This window comes from Cnephaeus nilssonii, assembly GCF_951640355.1.
Source record: "Cnephaeus nilssonii genome assembly, chromosome: 24".
NCBI lineage: Eukaryota > Metazoa > Chordata > Mammalia > Chiroptera > Vespertilionidae > Cnephaeus > Cnephaeus nilssonii.
In genome coordinates, this window is record NC_137095.1 from 11234195 (window position 1) to 11260277 (window position 26083).

A 26083-nucleotide genomic window follows, 5' to 3' on the forward strand; every position below is an offset into this window, starting at 1 on the left:
TTGGTCTAAACCTAGCGCTTGTAGCCAATGTGACTTTTCTTACCCCTTCTCTACTTCAACAACTTTGTGTGTGTGTGTTAATCCTCACCCCAGGATATTTTTCCATTGGTTTTTAGAAAGAGTGGAAGGGAGGGGGAGAGAAACATCGATGTGAGAGAGACACATCAATTGGTTGCCTTCCGCCCGCATGCCCTTGACTGGAATCGAACCGAAGACCCTTCAGTCTGCGGGCCAACACTCTATCCACTGAGCCAAACCGGCTAGGGCTCAAACACTTTTTTAACTTTAAAAGAGATCTAGAAACACTAATTTCATTGTTGAGAAGTCAATGAAAAGTGCCTATAAACACAGGTTCAAGACTCTGGGTGATACTGGTGAGTTCACTATTTCATCCAGGAAAAAAAAAAAATCAACTATTTTGCTTTGGAAATAAATGCTCTGAAAATACCAGGTGAGGCAAAAGTAGGTTTACAGTTGTGAGTATATAAAACACAGAGTTTATTCTTGTATTATTTACTAATTATAGCATTTTCCATATGAACATCTGTAACCTACTTTTGCCCCACCCTGTATGGAACCCACATATGAACATTTCCATGTCCCAAGGGCCTTGCCCTGTCATACATCTGAGGGTAGGGAGGTCTCTGCTTTGCTGTAAAGGCTTCACATTGTAGCTTCTCTCACCTTCACATTCACCTTCCCATGAGCCCTCACTCATCTTTCCCTTGGAAAGCAGTTGGGTCCTTTCTCCCAACTGCCACTAAACCAAACTGTATGCAGCTTACGTAATGTATTGTGAGATTGGGATTCCTAGAGCCCTAACTGGTCTGGCTCAGTGGATAGAGCGTCGGCCTGTGGACTGAAAGGTCCCAGGTTTGATTCTGGTCAAGGGCATGTACCTTGGTTGCGGGCACATCCCCAGTGGGGGGTGTACAGGAGGCGGCTGATCGATGTTTCTCTCTCATCGATGTTTCTGACTCTCTGTCCCTCTCTCTTCCTCTCTATAAAAAAATCAATAAAATATATATTTTTTAAAAGATTGGGATGCCTAGAAAGATTGAGGGGGGAGGATGCGTCAGCATTTTATCAAAAGCCTGTTTACATTCACACACACACTGTTAAATGTGAGCATTACATCTCTCTGTTGAAATCTCTCCTTTTTTGAATATAGTCAATAATATGGTAATAACTATATCTGGTGCCAGGAGGGTATTACACTTAGCAGGATGATCACTTCGTAAAGTATAGAGATGTCTAATCACTATGCTGTACACCTGAAACTAGTCTAATATTGTATGTCAACTGTAATTGAAAAAAAAATTGAAAATTTATTTAAAAATAATAAAATCCACCCTGCCTCACTCTCTAGCAGAGAACCATGTTCTTCAAATTTTAATTGTATGATTTCTTACCCTGTTTAGGAAATTTCTATCCCATATCCAGAGAGAGGTTTTTTCCTAGGATCCATTTCATTCTCTCAATCGGGGAATGTGGGGCACGCAAATTCCCTAAAATACGTTTCCCCAATTACAAATGATTCAGCTTGTTTTAATAGAAGGCGCCGAGTGCTGGCCATGATAAATGCATTAGCACTCCAAGCCCAGCGGCACCTTCCAGGAAAATGTTCCTGTTCTGCGCTTATGTCTCTCACGACTGTAGTGGGGACAGACTCCCCTCCATGCTTTCTTCAGGAACGCCTCCGTTTCCCCCCCTTAATTTCTAGATAAAATACAACCTATCACTCGACTGTACCCACACAGGTTCCTGTTGCTAATTCCTGGAACAACACCCAACACACACACACCTTCCAAGAACAAGCAATGCTTAGAGAGAAACTCGATGTCCAGTTAGGATGGGATGAATGCAAAGGACTTGTACGTCCATGTTGGAATAAGAAACAGGAGGAGAAGAATCATCCCAGTTTTCTATAGGCCTTGGGAAGAGAGAGGACTGGAGGAAGACTTGACGAATTCCAGAGGACAAGGCATTCTCAGCAAGGAAGACACACGAAAGTTGCTACAACTGGGGGCAAGAGTCAGCTGTGCCCTACCGGTGGTCGGCAAACTCATTAGTCAACAGAGCCAAATACCAACAGTACAACGATTGAAATTTCTTTTGAGAGCCAAATTTTTTAAACTTAAACTTCTTCTAACGCCGCTTCTTCAAAACAGACTCGCCCAGGCCGTGGTATTTTGTGGAAGAGCCCCACTCAAGGGGCCAAAGAGCCACATGTGGCTCGCGAGCCGCAGTTTGCTGACCACTGCCCTAGCCAAAAACTGAAACCAAGCCCAATACCATTGGCAGGAGAGTGTATAAACACACTGGTACAATCATACAATGGAGTATTATGTGGCAGTTAAAAATGAAGTATTGGTACATGTGATGATACAAGTAAATTTCAGAACCATTATGCTGAGTGAAAGGAGTCAGACCTAAAAAGGTACTGACTGTCTGATTCCATTTTTATGAAACTCTGGCCCTTTATGGTGACAAAAATCAGAAGAGAGCCTGCCTCTGTGACATGGGAGTGGACTGGAAGGACATCTACAGAAATGTTCTGGATCAATATATTTTGTAATATTTTTTTTTGGGGGGGGTTCATTGACACGTGTTTAGTTTATCAAAATGTATCAAGTTGTACTTAAGATCTGTACATGTTGCTATCTTAGTTATGCCTTGATCAGAACAGATGCACAGAAATATATCAAAATGCATGCTTAATATTTGTTCATTTCACTGTAAGTAAATTATACCTTAATTTTAAATGCGATACATAATGGAATACTACTCAGCCATAAGCAAGGATGAAAAAATAGTGTCATTTGCAACCACATGGATGGACCTTGAGAACATTATGTTGAGTGAAATAAGCCAGTCAGAAAAAGCTAAGAACTATATGGCTTCACTCATATGTGGGATATAAAACTGGGACTTATGAACACAAACAGCAAAGTGATGGCTGCCAGAGGGAAGGGCTGGGGGGTGAAGGGGGTGCTAATATGAGGCGACAGGAGAAGATCTGTGGGCACATGGTGCAATATATACAGGTCTTGTAACTGAAACCCACACCTGAAACCTGTATGTTCATATGGACCAATGTCACCCCAATCAATTTAATTTAAAAAGGAGGGAAAGATATTTTAAAAATCCGTAACATTTCCTTGTATTTACAATATCCTCTAAATTAAGGAACCTTATTATCCAGGATACCTTATGTAGTGTTGTCAAAGGACTGTTATAAATACATATCAGATGCGCGCGCGCGCGCGCACACACACACACACACACACACACACACACACACAGACACACACACACACACACACACACTCACACACACGCTCACAGCCTGCAGCCGTTCTGGTCCACCCTCCCCTCATGGCAGCGCTGACCCCGCCCTTCCCCAGTGGCCCTGTGTGATGAGGCCGGAGGTGGCAGTTCCAGAACCACAGACCCGGGACGGCTGCTGTCTGAGACGACGCCTGGTCACCTACTGTGGCCACTTCCCGCGGTGTCCCTGTCTACTCCTTATGGAAACCGGGGCTTACAGGGTAGAAGACTTTCACCACTTTTCTTCACGTTTGAGTGACAGCTGACTTCCCCACATCCTGGCTTCCTGATTAAAGAGACCAGGTCGCCCAGCTGGTGTGGCTCAGTGGTTGAGCGTCGACCTATGAACCAGGAGGTCACGGATGGATTCCCGGTCAGGGCTTATACCCCGGTTGCAGGCTCCATCCCCAGTAGGGGGCATGGAGGAGGCAGCCGATCAATGATTCTCTCTCATCATTGATGTTTCTATCTCTCTCTCCCTCTCCTTTCCTCTCTGACATCAGTAAAAACAATAAAAAAGAGAAAGAGAGAGAGACAAGCTCATCAGGAGCTCAGATGTACCAATGGCCCAGGGACACCCACTGGCTCTGTACCTCTGACACTGACACACGATGACACTGGGAAAAGCCAGAAAGCTGGCTGTTCCGTGACCAGCTGCACTAGTCGCTCTAACTCTTCCCTGCACGGCCTCCTGGAGGTGGGACAGGAGCGCCCAGCAGATGGGTCAGGAGAGAACTCCTCAGGGGCTGTGCGGTCCACGGACCACCGTTTCCTCGGTGAAAAGCGGCGCACAGATGTCATAAATCTCCCCTTAATCCGTCGACAAGGGGCTGACGCTGAACTTGGGTTTTCAGACTTGCAAACAAAAGAGAAGTTCCTGGAATTCCACTCGGTCTGAAGGAGTAACAACAGCCGTCAGGCGGGAGGTGAGAAGACGTTAGCAGGGAGTGTTTTTCCTTACTTGTCTGAGAGATTTTCCAGAAGTGACGCTCTCCAGCGCTCGGGACATCCAAATGCACAAATATGGGCTGGAAAGGCAGGAGCTGAGTGCTCAGCGTGAGGCTGGTGCCGGCACACGGAGGAGGACACAGCCCAGAGCCGCACAGAGAAATGGGACCAGAACCATTAGACTGAGAACACCTCCAGGCCCGCTTTTCTTCTGGGTCTCCAATCACGGTTCGATTCCCTGTCAGGGCACATGCCCGGGTTGTGGGCTTGATCTCCAGTGGGGGGCGTGCAGGAGGCAGCCAATCCATGATTCTCTCTCATCACTGATGTTTCTATCTCTCCCTCTCCCTTCCTCTGTGAAATCAATAAAAGTATACGCTGAGTGGCCAGATTATTATGATCTCTGAACGCATAATAATCTGGCCACTCAGTGTATATCCTATATAATAAAAGGCTAATATGCAAATTGTCCCCTCAACCAGGAGTTCGACCAGCAGGCAGGCCGGCCAACTGCCCATGTTCCCTCCCCCTGGCCAGGCTGGCCAGACCCCACCCATGCACAAATTCATGCACGAATTCTATACTGAGATTGAAACATCAGTATATATACATACATACATATGTGTGTGTGTGTGTGTGTGTGTGTGTGTGTGTGTGTGTGTATGGCACAAAATTTGTGCAAGATTTGTCCAAGAGTAGGCCTTCCTTCCCCTGGCACCCAGGACCCGGGCTTCCCTCGCAGCCCCGGCTCCGTCCGGAAGGACATCCGATCTAATTAGCATATTACACTTTTATTATTATAGATCCTGCACAATATATATTTTGTTGAAATCATATATGGCATTTTATAGATCCTGCACAATATATATTTTGTTGAAATCATTTATGGCATTTCCCTCCAAATTCACAATTACCTTTTGGGAAAGATTGGTCCTAATTGTCATATGTACGGTCTGCAGGAAGGGAGTTCAAATCAGCATATTTGGTTTAGAGTAAGCCCACGAAAGAATGTGAGGGTTACTCCTTAAGCAGCTTATATGAATTGTCCGAGGACTTTGCTAATGAGTTTGCCAGAATTACCTACAAGCGTACTAGTGACATCTGGTCATTGATGCTGGTTCTTGGAAAACCCTTCCCCGTTGTGTAAGCTGGTCACTCACTTGCTGGAATAATACGGTCTCTCTGAGCAACAGTTGCTCTTACAGATCCTGAGGATGGAGACGGAGCGGGATCAGGAAAAGCCATCACTGTGTGCACACGGCAGCCATCCCGGGCGCCCACTGCTTCTCACAGCATGAGTTCCCTTCCCTTCCCCACACGCCTGCCCTCCAGGATCATGTGGAGGAAGCGCACATTAGGCACTTAAAGACGGACCATCTGTTTTCCTTCTCTGCCAAGAGAGAAATTCCTTATTAAAATGAAAGCCTTGGGTCATCGTAGGAAGCAGAAAGCAAAGATGAATGTCTTTCCTCCCCCTGCCCCCAAAGCACATGCACAAAATGTTTCCCGTGGCCACTCAGGGAAACAGGTGGATGCACTTAACTCTCACACACAAGCCATTCCTCAATGCAAAGCCACAGCCCGCGATTCTGTAACACAAAGGCGGCACGTCGGATAGAACAATAGAAACAAAAGCTGAAATGTTTGAATTCTCGGTCAACAGAGCAAGAATTTCTGGAGGTCAGATCTTTAGGGCAAAAGTCTCTATATTTCTCAATCCTCGCCCTGCTGGGCTTCGAGCAGGTACAGTAAATATTCTCCAAATGCACAAAAGTAAAAGGACCCACATATGAGGCCAGTGATTTCAACCCCTGGGCATTAAAATCACCCGAGTCACTGCTGAAACATACCGGTGGTTAATATTCTCCCCAGATTAAGGCGGAACACTCCCCCCATCAGTCTGATGAAGTAATAAGCATCTGCATATTTAACTTATACGGGAGAAAAAAATGTTTAAAAATGATTTTTGAGGTCCCTGTCCTTCTAGGAGCTCAGCACGGTGCCTTAGTTGGTGACATTTATGGAGTTATCTTGGCAAAGGAAGGAGCTTAACAATTGAGCCAGATGTGCTTGTGTCTCATGCATAATGGGGAAAATTTCTGGTTAAGTAAGAGAAACAAACCTCAACTTAAATCAAGTTGGGCCCTAACTGGTTTAGCTCAGTGGATAGAGCATCGGCCTGCGGACTGAAGGGTCCCAGGTTCCATGTACCTTGGTTGTGGGCACATCCCCAGTAGGGGGTGTGCAGGAGGCAGCTGATCGATGTTTCTCTCTCATCGATGTTTCTAACTCTCTATCCCTCTCCCTTCCTCTCTGTAAAAAAAATCAATAAAATATGTATTAAAAAAATAAATAAAGTTGGGATATGATGCTAGAAGTGTGAGAAATAATTTTGAAGTTTAGGGATTTTTTTAAAAGTTCTCTTTCCTAAATCAATGTCAGCAAAACTCAGAAATGCTATTGATTCCCAACCTCTCAGATTAGACCAAACTGCAAACAGAAGATACATCATGAAAATAATTGGTTTTATAGGGTTTCCAGATGAGGAATGTTAACTCTTGGAGACTTTGTAGGCCTTCAAACTGTTGCGTTTAACCCATCTTGAAAATTACTCTTTTTACTAAGACCTTTGAGAACAGCCCAGCCAATGCGGCTCAGTGGTTGAGTGTCGACCTATGAACCAGGAGGTCACGGTTCAGTTCCAATCAGGGCACATGCCTGGGCTGTGGGCTCAATCCCCAGTAGGGGGCGTGCAGAAGGCAGTAGATCAATGATTCTCATCATTGATATTTCTATTTCTCTTTCTCCCTTCCTCTCTGAAATCAATAAGAATATTTTTAAAGGACCTTTGGGAACTAACTCTGCTTTTATTACACGATACCAAACATTATATCAACTAGATCATGCTGTCCTTTACCCTGAAAATAAAGCTTGACTCCTGGTAGGCAGTGCTGTGCTCTAAGCCACACCCACCGCATTAGAGCCTACATTTTAATAAGATCCCGGGCTAGCTGTGTGCGCATGAGCAGTCTGCAAGCGCTGGCCTAGGCTAAGTGAATCCAGACTGCTCCCCTCTAAGGACCTCCTCAGCCCGATTCTGTGCACGGAGGGACTGTGGCCATATGAACTGCTTGGAACTCAGCACAAGCTGCATTCTTAAATAGAGGCCCTTGAAATAAAAAAAAAAATAAAAATAAAAATCTTTGCTTTTACATCATCTGCCTTAAGACCAGGCATTCTGGCGAAGGCTCGCAGTCTCCAAATATTTTGTATCTCTGGAGAAAAAGACATCTTTTTCCATTTTGTTTTTGGCTCGGGAGTGAGGCCCTGGGTTATGTTGTGTGCCGGTCCAGCGTGGACGGACCGGACAGGGAACACAGCCCATGCCCCATCAGGCAGCTGCTCTAAAATGAGGATTAACCGCCCCCCCCCCCACAAAAAAAAATTTTATTTTTAAATCTCTAAGCCTCTATTCCTCATTTGGAAAAAAAAAAACACACACAAATGGGATTATAAGAATTTTCAATCCCTACTTCATAAGGATGCTGAGAGGGTAATATTAGATGGGATATATGAAACCAGCATTCGAATAAATCTTTGGCGAGGTAGAACCAGTACCCTCATCACTAAAATAATTTCCCAGCCTCTGCAAGCTCCCTTTCCAAGCGAGATAAAAGCATCCGGTCCCTCCCAGAGAGCAGCGGTGCAGCCAGCATCATCTGGTGGGATGAATGAGCATCTTTCAACAATGTGAACATCCGTAGGCTACAGATACCAAGGGACATTTCTGTTTCGCTTACAAAGAGGCGGGGCTTGCCTGGAGGAGAGGAGGGTTCTGTGGTACCCCCAAAACAGGGCTCAATGAGATAACTCCACAGACATTCACACTAAACCGTGGCTTTGGTGCTAACAGGATGGACGGGGATGAAAATCCCATGAACTTTTCCGATTTTGCCAAACCCAGGGAGTAAGATGAATTCAGCCAAAAGGAAAGCATGCGTGGGGGCGGGGGGGGGGGTGGTCCCTGGGGTGCTGGGATGGGAGCTCAGTGCAGCGCCTTCGTTGTTGGTGACATGGATGGAGAGGCCTTGGGGAAGGGAGAAGCTTAGCAATTGCGCCAGATGTGCTTGGGCCCCTCCCCCTCGGGCTGCATCTGGGGCCTACGCACAGAGGGGTGGCTGTGTGCACACGCATCCCCCGCACAGGCACACTGCAGAGCACATTGCAAAACCGCGTGCCAGGTGCTGCCGGTGAGTGCGCTCTGCTTGGCCGCTGGGGCCCAGAGCAGAGCCAGGCCGAGCCGAGTTCAGATGGCTTTTCCTTCAGCGCAAGGAGCAATCCCTCCTAAATGAAACGCCAGGTGCGAACCAGGTTTTCTTCTTCACGCTCCTCGGCTGTGAATAAACAGAAATGCCTGTGCAAGTGCAAGATGATCCTTGCATAATTCATCCCGGGCCTTCGTTTTCCAGATGTGCAGGCCCTAGCCGATTCCAGGAGACGTCCACGCAGCCGGGTCTGACTCCGGCTCCCCAGCCTTCCCCTGGCCCGGCCTGAGCTCCCCCGTGTGCTGCTGTCTGGACCCTCTGTTCTTTGGCTGATGTTCACTTTTCATGCTTTGATTTTTATCCGTCAGAGCCGAAACTGAATGTACCTTTATAAAAGTAAACGCTTCTTTTGTTCAACGGGGAGGATTTTTGGTTTCCTCTTACTCGCCTGGGGAAGGCCTCTTTCAAGACTGAGAAGAAACTTCAGAAGTTTTAAAGGTTATTTTTTGCCCGGCCGGTATGGCTCAGTGGTTGAGTGTCGACCTATGAACCAGGAGGTCATGGTTCGGTTCTGGTCAGGGCACATGCATGGGCTGCAGGCTTGATCCCCAGTAGGGGGCATGCAGGAGGCAGCCGATCAATGATTCTCTTTCATCATTGATGTTTCTATCGCTCTTTCCCTCTCCCTTCCTCTCTGAAATATATATATATATATATATATATATATATATATATATATATACACACACACACACACACACACACACACACATATATATATATATATGTGTGTGTATATATATATATATATATATATATATATATATATATATATATTAAGGTTATTTTTATTGTGAATGAAAGGAGCTGTAGAAACTGGTTTTCCCCACCAGTATTTTTGTGCATACCGTGTGCCAGGCACAGCTAAGGGCATTGCACATGTCATTTACATGTAACCTTTCAGGAAGACAAACGTCAAATGCTTACTCAGTGCTATTCAGCATCCTATCCATCTCTCTGGTGAATGTACTTTGGAAAGGAACACAAGCTTTGCTGGGGGCTGCGTGGGTTTCTATGTCTGCCCCTGTGTCCCCAAGCTGTGTGTCTGCAGGAAGTTAACCTACCCTATCTGTGCTTTCTTCCTTGCCTATAAGTTGAGAGCTGCTAGGGTTGTTCTGAGGGTCAAAAGCATATGAACATGCTTAGAGCAGTGCCTGGCATGATAACTATTTTGTGACTGTTCTCTATTGCTATTGTGTTCTATTTTAGTCAGCACTGGAAACTGTCATTTGTATCCTTATACTTACCCACAAAGAAACCTTGAGCCTTGGAGCAGCTTTTTATTTTTAAGTATACCTTTATTGATTTCAGAGAGGAAGGGAGAGATAGAAACACCAATGATGAGAGAGAACCATTGATCAGCTGCCTCCTGCACGCCCCACACTGGGGATCGAGCCCGCAACCCGGGCATGTGCCCTGACCAGGAGTTGAACCGTGACCTCCAGTTCATAGGTCAATGCTCAACCATTGAGCCACACCGGTTAGGCGTGCCTGCACCTAAACCACGACCCCCTGATGCTTGAGTACATCTTAGAGGCACGTTCTCTTCATGTACAGTACAGCTAATTCATCGCCTCAATATTAACTTCGCCCTGGACACAAAACTTCAAGAAGAGACAGCAAAGAAGGCGGATGGGGGAAGGGATGGAATGACAAACTACACAGAGCTGACTTCTTGTTGAAAAGGGGGCCCTGGAGGGAAATTTTAGATAGAAATCTATAGTCAAAGTGAACATACATCATTTTGCAATTAATTTGAAGGGTTGAGAAGAAACCTTAACTATTGATTCCAATTAGCTTTGGGGTCTAAATTAATTGTTTTCTTACTTGAAAATTCCTCAGCTAACGGCGGGGGTGGGGGCAGGGGGAGGGGAACAATGCTATGAGCCCGTAGCGTGGAAGCAGAAGAGAAGCTCCGAAGATTCCTTTGTCTGATTTTGCAACTGCTTTTCTGACCAGCAGCCCACTCAACGCTATTCCTTCAGGAAGGACGAAGGGTCGGGGATCTTAAGCCACGTTGCAGCCATAGTCCCTCCAAACACAAGCATCTTCCGTCATTGAGAATGTAGTCGGTTTTGCCATTTATAACACGTTGGCATGTGAATGTTAGAGTCACTACAGCCAGGTGTTTCTGAAACACCCTTTCTTACTTCCTCGTCTCTAGAGGGAAAACCACTCTATCTATGAGAGGATCTAGGTGTCCGGTGTCTTGAGGGCTGAGATACTAGTACTTGGTCCCGGGTGTGAAGTTCACCGGCCACGGAGGCCTCTCCAGGTTTACCTTAAGCCAGTGAGCTTCTTCCAACGGCCTTTATTTATGCTTTCCAATGCATTCATCTCTCCTTCCATTAACCCGTCAGGGATCTTTTCCAATTCTTTGATGACAAGATACTAAATTGGCCCAGACACAGAAGATAATCAGATATCGACATGCTTATCACTTGCAAATACTTAGCTTTGTTGAGGGAGACATGGGGTTTCTTAGTACTTCCACGACTGATTTTGTTGTTAATCCTCAACGGAGGATATTTTTCCATTGATTTTTCGAGAGAGTGGAAGAGAGGGGGAGAGACAGAGAAGCATCGATGTGATAGAGATACACTGATTGGTTGCCTCCTGCACATGCCCTGACCAGGGCCTGGGATCGAGCCTGCAACCAGGGCACATGCCCTTGACTGGAATCGAACCTGGGATCTTTCAGTCTGAGGGCTGATGCTCTAACCACTGAGCCAAACCCGCTAGGGTTAGACTGATCTCTTAATATTAGGAGCCAAGACCAGAAATCTGGAACCAAGAGGTTTTGTATATTCATAAAGAAATAAAATCTGAGGAATGGGATGTTAGATTCCTGCCACACCTGGGAAAACCCTTCATGATGCCCAAAGGAACACAGGTCAGAGAAAGAGAAAGGGAGCGGTTGTTCCCACCCTGTGTGCTGGCTTCCCCTTTAGAACTGGAGCAAGGGCCTGGCTCCTTTGAGCATGCGCTGCCGGTGGGTGGAGACAGGCTCCCAGAGGAGGCGAAGGTCGACCTCCAACGGGTGCCCGGTGACACGCTAAAGGCTGATGGAGTTTCTCGGGCTGGTGGTGCTGAAGTAGCAACACAGGGGTCTGCTTGTTTTGCTATGATGCAGAAAAGTGACCCGGAGTTACTGAGACGCCCAAGGTACTAGTAAACCCGGGACGAAGCAGGCTTGTGGACAGGAAGGGGCTGGGGAGACCGCAGAGACTGGTCCAGAGGCGGGTTCGCAGTGTGCACCATCTTCAATATCCACTTACACGGGACCTAAGATAACGTGGCAGAGAAGCCGCAACGTTCCTCTCCAGGTCTCCTCTGGTTCGGGCCACTCGGCTTTCAAGAAAACTATTCAATGATTTTCCCCAGAGAAGCAACATGGAAAGGACAAGTGAAGAAATACCTAGATTTTTTTTTTTTTCTTCTAAAAGTGGACAGTGTCATTAAGGGGGAAAGTATGACGTGGAAAAAGGAAGTATCCAAGTGACAGGTTTGTTTCCTTCCAAATGATAAAATCACTAAAATTCAAAAGGATACTGTATGTCTCAATATATTGAACTAGAGGACTGATGCACGAAGATTCATGCAAGAATGGGTCTTCCTTCTCCTGGGTGCTGGCACCGCCTTCGCTCCGACCAGAGCCGCCTTTCTGTCTTTGCTCCAGTTCAGAGCCGCCTTTCCGACTTCCCACGCTGCCCAGAGGCCCGGAGCTGCTGGGGCAGTGCGGAATGCCTGTGTCCCGCTCCGTCCCCAGCAGCTCGGTGCCTGTGTATGCAAATTAACCCACCATCTTTGTTGGGTTAATTTGCATACTCACTCCTGATTGGCTGGTGGGCGTCATGAAGGTACGGTCAATTTGAATCTTTCTCTTTTGTTAGTGTAGATTATTTAACTTTGCTGACAGACAACCATGCTGGGGACATCAGGGTCCACCTGTGGAACTGATGAGGGCAACTGACCAGGGCAATTGAGACCCCTGGACTGAGTGACAGGCTAGGAGCAGGGCTGTGCCAGGGATGCCACCCCCTCCGTGGCACCCACCTGTCCACTCACACATATACCCCTCTCTACAGTGACACAACATAATTTATTGGTTCACATCATCGAAAGAAACAGCAGTAAAATGGAAGAGCTGCTATTAGGCGCGTTTTCTCAAAAAGGAGCAGACACTGAAACAATTACTTGAACTCTCGCACATACCTGGGCTGACAATTTAGCTCTGAATAAACCCCAGGAAATTAGAAAGGTACTTGTCTTGCTTTTCAATGGGGTGCATTTCAGGACATCACAGTCAGCACGCTGGACTGAGACAGAAAAATGTTCCCAGCAGCACAAATGAAGAAAAGCGTGTGATTGTGTGCTGAAAGTTATATGCCATGTCTCTGAGATACGCATCATATTTTTGCTGGAAGGGACGCAGGGCAATCATTTTATACAGTAGGAAAAAAAATGATACTCTGTCTTGTTTTCTAATATCACTAAATCCTTCGTATGCCATGATCGAGAAAACAAACAAAAAATACTTTGCCCTCTGAGAACTCTAAGATTTAAATCAAAAACAATAGGGTCACCCTGTTTCTGCTCCCCGAAATAAACCCTGGAATATTTCCCATTAACCCAGACTCAATCATCATGTAAATCAATTGCTCTTTTCCAACTATGAACAGAATAATAATATCAATGTAATAACCTTGGGAATTTAACTTTTTTTTTCATTAAATACTTGTGGTTTTTATTTGGTGATGGAAGATTTCAGTCTTTCCAACATTCTACTCACGGACACACACTGGAAATGGACTTCCTTAATATTTCTAACTGGGAATCTTCCTTGTACAGTGATTCCTGGAAGTTCCAGTGAGATGAAGTCTACAAGAGTTCAGTGGGTAATAATTTATCCTCTTCCCCATCAGAATATAACGGGATAAGTGTGATGTATACATATAAGCAAGCACAAACATTATTTCAATAAGTCAGGCATGCTCACTGTTAAGGAGTGAAAAGGAGGTTTCGTGTGTAGAAATGATGTCTACCAAGTACTCACAGGGAAAATGGACTGATTCTCGTCTCATGATTATGAAATGGCCTCACCAATGGTAAAGAATGCACCTCCTGGCAGACCTGGGCAATTAACACAGACGTGGGCATCACAAAAAGACGACACCTATGCTTAGAGGTATACAGGTGTAATCTATAGAGGTCCATGAACAGGTTCTTGGTGCCCAGTCTCAATCAAGCTGATGTGTACAGCAAAAGACTTCTGACATAAAAGTAAACAAGAGCCCGGCTGGTGTGGCTCATCGGTTGAGCGTCGACTCAGGAACCAAGAGGTCGCCGGTTTGATTCTCCGTCAGGGCACATGCCCAGGTTGCTGGCTCAATCTCCAGTGGGGGGCCTGCAGGAGGCAACCGATGGATGATATTCCTCTCTCATCAATGTTTCTATCCCTCTATCCCTCTCCCTTTCCCTCTCTCTAAAAATCAATAAAGATAGAAAAAAATTTTAAAGTAAATGACAAATCCAGGGTCTTTTTAAACTTTCAGACAAAAAGTAACTTTTAAGTTTAGTATCACATGTCTCTAGCTTTGTGAATGATACAAAAGAAAAGTATGTAAGTATTCATCCTACTTCGTTATTCCTATATTAAAAAGCTATTCAAAAATCACAATATCAAATGAATGATACAAAATGAGAAAATTTCTAAGCAACTTTTGCAGTCAAATCAACATCTTGATAACAGGAAATTGACTATGAAAAGGGATCATGGAAAGAAAAAAGTGATGGTTGTACCACGTCCAATATGACTAAGAAGCTCATAAACCACAGGTAGACATGAAATAAAACATCTTGTACTTGACAGAAACCAAACACAGCGGAGTCACCCTGCCTTGGTCTGGATTCCAAATAACAAAACCTTCACTGTTTCCTGTAAATCTGAACTTTGCAAAAGCATTTTTACTCCCGATGTTTGCTGTGCTGATGTCTAAAGAGACATCTTGACACTTCGAAGTATGATAATCATGTGAGAAAACTTGTTTTGTTTGGTTTTTCTCTTGCCTTGGACAAGTGAATGTAACTTGGAAACCAGGTTTGCTTTTTTCTTTTAACTTCTGATTGCATTTCTTTTTGTTGAGCTGTTCCTTCTGAATCCTGACTGCTTTACACTCGTTTCCTTCATAACTGTTTCTGTCTCTGCATCTCCCTTTGACAATACACAGTGTAAGTTCATTTCTTTTTTGTTGTTGTTGTTAATCCCCACCGGAGAATATCTTTCCCACTGATTTTAGAGAGAGTGGAAGAGAGGGAAGGGGAGTGAATGAGTGAGAGAGAGAGAGAGAGAGAGAGAGAGAGAGAGACATCGATGGGAGAGAGACACGTCAACTGGTTGCCTCCCACACACACCCTGACCAGGTCTGGGGAACAAAACTGCAACCAAGGTACATGCCCTTGACCAGGAATTGAACCAAGACCCTCAGTCCACAGGCCAATGCTCTAAGCCCTCAGTCACGCTGGCTAGGGCAAGTATTTCTTAAATGATGGTTTAAATGGAATGCCACCAGTTATCCACTATCTACAATAATTACCTAAAATGGTTTTAGATTAGACTATATTTTTACAAGGGAAAACCTTTATTTTTCTAATTTAAAGTGGATTGCATGCAGCCTCCCTTTCACTCCCGCTTTCTCTAGGCATCGATGGAGAAAATATCCTCGGGTGAGGATTGAAAAATAAAAATAAATAAAATGAATTGCATGTACATTTTAAATTAGAGAATACAAAATTTTTTTCCAAAAAATTATAAACCAAAACCAGAAAAAAACACTGATATATAGGATATACACACACTATATATATATACACACACACACACACACACACACACACACATATATATATACACATATATATATGGAGACAGAGAAAAACTTTATATGGAATATATATATTCTCTTCAGCAAATTCTTATTGGGGGACATTTATGTTATGTTCAAAATTTAGTGTAATAGATTAGGCTGTTATTAATTCTCATGTATCTGAAACTTTCCTCCCACTCTTTATTATTTGCTTAAGTTAACTTTCTAGAAATAGGATTGCTGAGACAGTATTCACAGAACTAAGCATTTGAAACACATTGCTAAGTTGTCCTGCATAAAGATAAAGGTTGTGCCAATTTACACAATTTATGAAATACTGTTTCTCCTATCTGCCTCATAAGTATTTTAAATGTAACTTATTTTTTCCAGTTATGAAATCTGTATAAAATAATTATGGCATTAACTTTTTAATGCTAGTATTTGATAATATTGTAATAAAATAAAAAGCATATTTACATTTGGTTTTACTTATACATCTACAAAAAAAATTTACTACAAATAAATTATCATGCAGTGATTGTCAGTGTTAGCACTTAAATATCTTGACTGTTTAATTAATGTTCAAGATGTTGTATTTCCATGCATACCTACAGAGATTTCAGTATCTTTGTCAAAAAAGCTATAGCTACTAGTATGCATATTAATTTGTGGTGACTGTTATTTAAGAAACAATTATCTTCTGAAATATTAGTTTTAATCAAAACCACATGTGTGAATTTGCAAGTTATTCTTTCCTACTGTGCACAGCAATTGCCACTGGAGGTTTATCCCTGACACATACGAAGCCATGTATATAGCCCATGTATAAACACACAAATCATAGTCATGGTAATGCCAATTCAACCCTGAATTTTGATTCTCTGGGGAGTCGGCTTTGTGGCTGGAGTCCATATTGTGTTAAAGGTCATACGAGTTATGGGATTGAGTAATAAATATTCACTCAATTTCCTGGTTGCCCCTCTTGTACTAAAGACCTGTTGATAACTGGTCCACACAAAGGCACCTTGAGCTCTAATATTTCAGCGAGGCCTGGTCGCTGTTCACTCATCCACACCAACACGCACAACCCACTTTAAGAGGAACCAGATGCGGGGTGCTTCATGGGGTGTCTCTCGGCTTTAGAAGGGGCAATTAATTTCCTCCCAGCACGAGGCCAAACACCACGGAATGCCAGGGACCTGGCTGGTTTTCCTCCTGTAATGCTACATTCACACGTGTTGTAAAATATGACTTTAATAAAAAGCATGACAGTGTGACAGCAATGGTCAGGAAGTCACCCACGTGGTACGCGGGTCACTCCGATTCCATGCTGGGAATGAAAGTGGCCCAGGCCGTGGCCTGGTGTGCGTTAGCCAGCTCGCCGAGAAGCAGGGGAGGGTGAGGAGCAAGCGTGTGGTGTCCTCGTTTACCACCGGCACTTGGATTTTTCTCAAACTCCCCTAAGTGGTTTCTTAAAAATGCAAATTAAGTCTCAAAATGAAATGTGAGGAGAACCCCAGAGACACACGGAGAAGCCAGATTAAAGTATCACATGTGGCTTATAGATGCCTCACACTGATTAATTAACAGCAAAGAAATAAAACCTGATAACAGGCACAAATATGCTGCCACTTTAATACACAAAGGGCATTTCTTTAAAAAAGAGGAATCTATGCTCCTAATTGATAGGATTTAAAAAAAATTGTTACTTGTATTCCTTTTTTAAAAAATTATTTTACTTTTGTTTTTTAAATCTATTTTTATTGATTTCAGAGAGAAAGGGAGAGAGAGTGAGAAAGAAACATCAATGATGAGAGAGAATCATCGATCGGCTGCCTCCTGCATGACCCACACTGGGGATCGAGCCCACATCCCGGGCATGTGCCCTGACCAGGAATTAAACTGTGACTCCTGGTTCATAGGTCGATGCTCAACCACTGAGCCACTCAGGCTGGGCTTCCTTTTATTTTGTCTCCATTTTATTTTTACTCTATGGCACGTTCTTGGTGAGGAATACATTCTTTCCTTCTAGGTTTGGCTGAGCTCCTTTCTCTCTACAAGGATCTGTAAGTACTGATTCTTGCTTTTGAAGACAGTGTCCATCACGCTTCCTATAGGCAGGACAGGGAGCCTCTGAAACAGCTCACACACACACACACAGGCTCACACACACACACACACAGGCTCGCTCACACACACACACACACACACACACACACACACACACACACACAAGCTCACACAGGCTCGCTCACACACACACACAGGCTCACACACACACACAGGCTCACACACGCACACACACACACACACACACACACGCGCTCATACAGTCCTTTATCTTTACATGACATTGAGTTGGAAAGCATTAGACATGTTCACTCTTACACATTCGACAAGATAAACCAAGTAAGGTTTCTAAAAGTTCCCTGAAGAGCCCAGGTTTAGGGAAGGTTACCAGTCAGGTTGTTACCCATCCAGGTTAGGTTCTGAAGCCTCATACCCAGATGGAGCCCAGCCACCTTTAAAGCACCATCTGACCAGATGGTCCACGGGTCTTAGGTACCTACACACCATCCTGCTGGTCCCCCCTCCCATCACGCCTCCTCAGGGACTGCTGTCCCCCCTAACCCTCCCCCCTGTTTCTCCTTTGCTATGGGACTCAGCCCAGTTCCCCACTTGTCCAAACCTCCGTTTCTTCATCTTCAACGAGGGACAGCAACCTCTCGTGAAGATGGGGTTTCTATAAAACACCTAGCATCTTTCCCGGCACCAAGTAGACACCACAGTTAGTTTCATTCTTGGCTTCAAAGGGCCACCGTAGAGCATTTAGAGCAGCCACTCTGGCGGATCGCTAACTGAGCAAAGTGTCCCGGGGACTAACGTAAAGGCTGTTGAGCAAGACCAAAGCTAGAGGACATATGTTTTTCCTATGACAACGGCAGGATTGCTGTCCTACTTTTGCAGACCTGCAGTGTGGAGCAGCACCCAGTGTGAGTGTGTTATGCGAGCACATGCATGTGCACGTATGCATGTGTGTGCATGCACATTAATACCCAAGCATCATCCTCTCCCTCTTCCGAAGCTGCTTCCGCACTCCCCTAAGCTTTTAACCTGAATATGGGGGAACATTGGGGCCAATACTATGAAAAAGTTCACCTACATTAGAAACATCCGACCCCATCATCCCATCAGCAAAATTAAAAGAAAAACACACACACGCAAGACCAGCCCACTGCATGCCCTCTCTCTGGAGCCCCAGACGATCTGAGTGTGGTACGAAAACGTGATAAAAATTGACAACACGCCACCAGCTACGATTGCTTGGAGAAATCATCCCTTTCATAATAATCTTCTTAGGGGAAGAGAGGGGGTGTTTTTGTCTCTCCTTTGTGAGGGGCGATTTATTCTGTATGGATAGGAGAAATAAATTTTCCTGAGATGGCGCCTTGGTAGATGGGGATCCCCGCGGCTCATTCTGCATTTATGATAAGCGAAAGGTCAGCTCAATGTTATGTCTTTGACGTGAGGCTCCGGTAGACGGTGCGCCACGAGGCGTGGGGAGGGAGCGAGTGGGCTGATTCAACTGATCCGAGTCCCCTGTAGAGGCTGGTTTGAGGGGCGATTTCTGTGCCAGGGGCTGTCAGGAGAGATGCTTATCAATCTCCAGTCACCAGGCATTTGTTTTGCTGGCGGGATTTAATATTCTGTAGGGGAAGAGAATGTGTTGCTTTTCTCACTGCGGAAAGCACACAGATAATTTTTCAGGCATGTGTGTGACAGGTTTCAAAGGAGTGGCATATGTGTGTCTGATGAATGGCTTCCTCCCGTGTTCCTGAGGCATTGAGACATTCCATTAAAGTATAAAAACAAAAATATATATATAAACAGGGACCTGTTTGGAGATAGTGGCGAGAATTTGGGTCCAGAGCCCGTTCTGGGAGAAACAGGGAGTTTCAGACTCAATTCCTTTCCAGACACAAATGCAATCAGCTCTCACTTGGGGGTGACCTTGCTTTTCTAGCCTCATTTCCCATTTTTTTCAACAAATATTTAATTAGTAGACACTGAGCACAGGGCTCTACATGCCAGATCCAGAGAGGACCCTGGCATTAAAATGTTTAATTTCTGCCCAGCTTCATTTCATGGCTCAGTGATTGAGCGTCGACCTATGAACCAGGAGGTCACGGTTCAATTCCCAGTCAGGGCACATACCTGGGTTTTGCACTCGATCCCCAGTAGGGGGTGTGCAGGAGGCAGCCGATCAGTGATTGTCTCTCATCATTAATGTTTCTCTCTCTCCCTCTTCCTTCCTCTCTGAAATCAATAAAAAATATTTTTAAAAATATATTTTATTGATTTTTTACAGAGAGAAAGGGAGAGGGATAGAGAGTTAGAAACATCAATGAGAGAGAAACATTGATCAGCTGCCTCCTGCACACCCCCTACTGGGGATGTGCCTGCAACCAAGGTACATGCCCTTGACTGGAATCGAACCCGGGACCCCTCAGTTCGCAGGCCGATGCTCTATCTACTGAGCCAAACCGGTCACGGCAATAAAAACATTTTTTTTTAAATGTTTAATTTCTAAGAGAGAGAGAGAGAGGGAGAGAGAGAAAAAGGAGAATTAACTCAATAAGCTCTGAGTGTCTTGTATGTGAACACACCAGCTACTGAAATCTAAAGGGAAAGAAAGGTCACTGATATTTAGTGAGCACCTGGAACGGTCTAGACCCGTGGTCAGTAAACTGAGGCTCGCGAGCCACATTCGGCTCTTTGGCCCCTTGAGTGTGGCTCTTCCACAAAATACCACGGCCTGGGCGAGTCTATTTTGAAGAAGTGGCCTTAGAAGAAGTTTAAGTTTAAAAAAATTGGCTCTCAAAAGAAATTTCAATCGTTGTACTGTTGATATTTGGCTCTGTTGACTAATGAGTTTGCCGACCACTGGTCTAGACAATATGTGAGGCGTTTGTACAAGATTTTCCTCATTTCATCCTTGTAAATATTCTTATCTCCATCTTTTTGGGTAAAAAGAACGGAGACTCAAAGAGATCTTGGCAATAACAGGTCGTATCAGAATCCAAACCCAGATGATCTGCCTCCCACTGAGAGAGACGGATGGAGGGGGTGGGGGTGGGAGGTGGGTGTGTACAGAAAACTTCAGTATTTCCATGCATACTTCCTGGGAGGCGCTCCTTTTCTACATGGTAAACACCATGAGGACCAGCACCCACAGAATACGTGTCCCCAGTGTGCTCTGCGCCCGCGGGATGCTGAATAAGGCTGTGGTGATATTATCGCCTTCCGGAACTTACTACAGATAAATCTTCAAATGCACCCTTTCCTCCTCGCATGAGTCAGATTCCAACCATTATTCACCACGCACACACAATGCATGTCAACTCGGATCCTACGAGCCAAGCCTTGGCCAGGCTTCCCCGAGGTGGCTTGTCTGCGGGGCACATACCTGTCTGGGGAGCAAAGGGGCTGGGTGTGTCCATTTCAAGGGCAGGTTTGGCGATACAGGGGATAGCGATTCAGTTACAGCGCTGGATACCGGTAATGGGAGCCACTTGCTCTTTTTAAGTGAATTTTGGAAAACAAAAAGCTGCCTTCTTACAATCAGAAGGTCCTTGGCCCACTTTGCGTCTGTCCTTCTGCTTCATAATGAAATTCATTCTCTGCCGGGGATACATTATGGCCCAGAGAGTAAATGGTTGATGCTGGAACATGCTGCCTCGTAGCTGGTACACCGCCTTTCTCAGCTTAATTAAATATCTACTGGGAGGGATTACCGCCAAGCAGTGGCTGAGGCCTGAAATCCTACCCCCTTGCTTTTGCATGCTCCCTGCACCTGAATGGCCCGCTGAAAAGCCCAGAAAAAGAGGCTGTTGTTGGGAAATGAGGTTGCATTACCTGCCCATCCAGTGGTGGGGTGGGGGGGTGGGGGGTGGGTCATCCTGCTGGAAATCTCCAGCTGAGCAAGGTTCTGGGATCCTCACAAAGGAGGAGGGTGAGGGGGAAGTCGCAATGACTTTGCAAAGCAATCCCTGCCCTGAATGCTGATACGGAGCAAAGTCCCCTCTGAACCGAATGAGAGAGAAACTCAGGATTATGGGAGAGGGTGGGAATTCTATCTCAGTCACTTTTAACTCTTCAGAACCGAGCACAGTTTCCCCCAGACAATGCCCTTGTACTTCAGAGCCTCATATATGTATCAGTTTGCTCTTATCTATACTAATAAAAGGGTAATATACTAATTAGACCAGGAGACCGGACATCTTCCGGACGTCCGATTTCCTTCCGAACAGTTAGGGGGCTACCAGGCCAGCAGGGGGGCAGTTAGGGGGCCATCAGGCAAGCAAGCAGGTGAGCAGTTAGGAGCCAGCAGTCCCGGATTGCAAGAGGGATGTCCAACTGCTGGTTTAGGCCCACGGGATCAGGCCTAAACCAGCAGTCAAACATCCCCTAAGGGGTCCCTAATTGGAGAGGGTACAGGCCGGGCTGAGGGACCCCTCCCCCCCAACCCCCCCACCCTCCGTGCATGAATTTCATGTACCCGGCCTCTAGTATCAAATATTTTCAGGTGCATGTTCAGTTTTCCAGTTGAAGGTCCAGTATCTAGTCTTCCATGTCTATTCATTTTCTGCTCCAAGTGGCCACTGACAGCACCCTGGTCATGACATCATTCCCATGGTGACAACAAAGAACTTGCTTCCTGAAGGTGAAGCAATTAAAGTGAATATTAAGGTCTGTGTTCATAACTGGAAGATGTTGTATAAGTGTGGTACCATTTCTAAATGAGAAGTATTTTCATTTACATTTCAAATCAAATCTACATCTCATATCCACCTTTTTAAAAATATATTTTTATTGGTTTCACAGAGGAATAGAGAGAGAGAGAGATGGAAACATCTGTGATGAGAGAGAATCATTGATTGGCTGCTCCTACACACCCCACACTGGGGATCTAGCCCACAACCCGGGCATGTGCCCTGACTGGAATCAAACCATGACCGCCTTGTTCATAGATTGATGCTAAACCATTGAGCCACACCGGTCAGGCATACTTTTACTGATGGCTCAATGGTAGTGTGGGCAAAGGTCATGGCATTTGGGATCAGATGAACAAGAGTTTGGATCCTACACATGAGACTTTGGGGAAGTCCCTTGAGGTCTCTATTTCCTCCTCTATAAAGAGGGGGGACAATACCTGGTTCCCAGGACTGTGGTGGAGATTAAGGGAGACAATGGTTTCAAAGGGCTTTGCACCATGCCTAGCACACAGCAGGTATTAAATAAATGGTATGTATTTTGTAGCAATGAATTAGATGGGATTCATGTAATGCCAAAGGAATTGGTTACTTTAGTCTGTAAATACTTTAATAATTTACGCCAATGAATAAGGAAGAGCTATGGCCTGCCTACGGGTGTCTCATACAGCTTACTCAGAGCACAATCAATCACTGAACTGTTGCCTGGTTATGGCTGTCATATTAGGAAGCAATTATTAGTGAGTCCCAAGTTTGGTGGAAATAGACTGAAGAGGAAAGAGAGACTGCTAATAAAAAAATAAAATCTCTGGCTAGGCCAGCATGGCTCAGTGGTTGAGCATCAACCTATGAACCAGAAGGTCACGGTTCGATTCCAGGTCAGGGCATATACCCAGGTTGCAGGCCGATCTCCAGTGTGGAGCATGCAGGAGGCAGCCGATCCATGATTCTCTCTCATCATTGATGTTTCTCTCTCTGTCTCCCTCTCCCTTCCTTTCTGAAATCAATAAAAAATATAGTAAAATTTTTTTTTGGAAAAAAAGAAAAGTAAAAGCTTTGCATTGAGTCCCTTTTTTTTCATTGAAGAAACTGGTGTTTGCTCAAAGGGTGCACACGTGTGTTTATTCCCCGCCTTTCTTTCGTTTCATCGCATGTCTTTCTCAATTGCTCAGCTGCAACACAGCCTCAAATGTTTTATGATACTTAATCTCAAGAAATTGTTTTACCATGGTAACAAAATAACAACAAATGTGATGGGAAATTTATTAAATGCAACTCCCTACTGCACAGAACATTATAAGTGCCATCTATATTTATATGACATGCAAGTGGAAAATCAAAGATACCGAGGCTGAGGCAGGGGGTGTATACATGCAGGGTCCCTTCGTCATAAGGGAATTTTCTCTACTTAGATTGGAGAAAACTATTCTGGGATGTTACTTAATAGAACATTTTACAACATGTCTGAAAAATTCTGCACTAATCTAAATGCATCCCATTTTTCTCCTTAGATCAGTTATTTTTTAATATATTTGTATTGATTTCAGAGAGGAAGGGAAATGGAGAGGAATAGAAACACCAATGATGAGAGACAATCACCGATTGGCTACTTACTGCACCCCGCCCCCTCCTTACTGGGGTTTGAGCCTACAACCTGGGCATGTGCCCTGACCAGGAATCAAACCATGACTTCCTGGTTCATAGGTTGATGCTCAACCACTGAGCCACACTGGCCAGGCTCAATTATTTTTATTTACCCTCTTAAAACAAGACTGCCTTTGGCCACATCACGGTGGTATGACAAATATAACAATATTAAAGAAACGGGGGTCAGACCAAAGATTAAGACATTGTTTACAGGTTGGCAATTTTCATCATAAAAGAGGAACCACTGTGTAGAAATGGGGTTAAAGCTTTGTGGAGTCCTAGTGAGCCAGTAGGGTCCTTTTCTAAGATAGCTATGGAGAATCCAGCCGAATTGCCATGTGATAATGTCTTTGAAATCTACAATACAGGAAAATGTGCTATTCTGATAATGTAGCAACCTGCCGTTGCCATACTGGCCAGAGCCAAAACAGGGCAGAATCAGGGGTCAAGCAGAGCTATGTTCAACTACAGACCCCTGGCTCTCTCACTGCACCCTGCGCCTCTCAGAATTATTGCAATTTACTTCCTCTGGACAAAAGGTCCCCAGACAGCTGTCGGTGGTTTGTTTCCCCAGATGGTGCTCCAGACATGGTTTTAAAAAGCAAGTCCAGCTGGTGTGGCTCAGTGGTTGAGCATCGACCTATGAACCACGAGGTCATAGCTCCATTCCCAGTCAGGGCACATGCACGGGTTTCAAGCTTGATCCCCAGTGTGGGGTGTGCAGGAGGCAGCCGATCCATGATTCTCTCTCATCATCGATGTTTCTCTCTCTCTCCCCCTCTCCCTTCCTCTCTGAAATCCATACAAAGATTTGTTAAAAAAGCAAAAACACCTTTATCAAAGAGATGTTACACAAAATGTTTTTTTATGTTGGAGAAAGAGAACTACAACATGCTTAATCCAAGTCAAGTGGACTCAAATCTGTACTCGTTTGTTTCCCTGGTCCTGGTTTAAGTCTTTGTCCTCCATAGAGGAAACTGGGGTGAGGCTGTGCGTGAACTCCGCAGCCACGCGTTTTCTCCAACAGGGAATCTCACTGACTGTTGCTGCTGACAGGCTTTGAATCTCAGAACCAGCACCTCAACCTCAGTAGCTGCCAAAACCAGGAAGAGGCAGATAAGGCTGACTCTGGGGGAAGAGGTCGCCCCAGGGCTGCCAGGAGCTGAGCGAGCAGGCAGCGCTCATAAACAAGCTGGGTGACGCGCTCCCGCCTCTGCACAGCTGGCTCCTCCACCACGTGATGTTCCCGTCGCCAGATGTGCCGACTCCCCGGCGCACAGCACGGCTCCCAGTTTATCTGACACGCATGTGTCAAGTCCCGAGGGTCACCGCTCTCCCAGGTCAGCCTTTTCCTCGCTTCTCAAGTGAATCAGGCCTGACACACCAGCGTGTCATCCACACTGTTCTCTCTCCCCAACACCCTGTTCAATCAACACCAGTTCCCAGTGGTTACAACAAAGGAGAGTGTTGTCTTTTTTTTTTTTAATATACTTTTATTGACTTCAGAGAGGAAGGGAGAGGGAGAGAGAGAAACATCAATGATGAGAGAGAATCATGGAAGGCTGCCTCCTGCACGCCTCCTACTGGGGATCGAGCCCGCAACCCAGGCATGTGCCCTGACTGGGAATCAAACCGTGACCTCCTGGTTCACAGGTTGATGCTCAATCACTGAGCCACTCCAGCCAGCCTGAGTGTCTTCACTCTACGCTCCCAGCCTGGTGGCCTCAGGAGGTCACGGTTTGATTCCTGGTCAGGGCACATGCCCAGGTTGCGGGCTCCATCTCCAGTAGGAGGCAGCCAATCAATGACTCTTCATGGACTTTCTTCCCAGCTCTAGGAATTTGATCTAGTTACGATCTCTATTTCTCAGCGTCCTTACTGATAAAATGAGGTTAATAACAGCATTCACTTCATACAGTTGTCAGGAATAAATGAGAGAAAATACACAAGGGCTTAACACATAGTGAGTCTACAAGGTTGCACACAGTGAGTCTTCAATAAACGCAAACCTCTGCCACTTGTGACAAAAACTTTCCCTCTTCTCAAAGAAATAATGTGCAGGGGTTGGGATGAGGAAAGCAGGAGGTTTCAGGGGGAGACTAGTCTGGAAATTGGATGTGATAAAAAATCTAAAAGTAATAATGTGGTGGTGAAATATTCCGGACCAGGAGGCATGAGGGTTGGATAGAGTTCG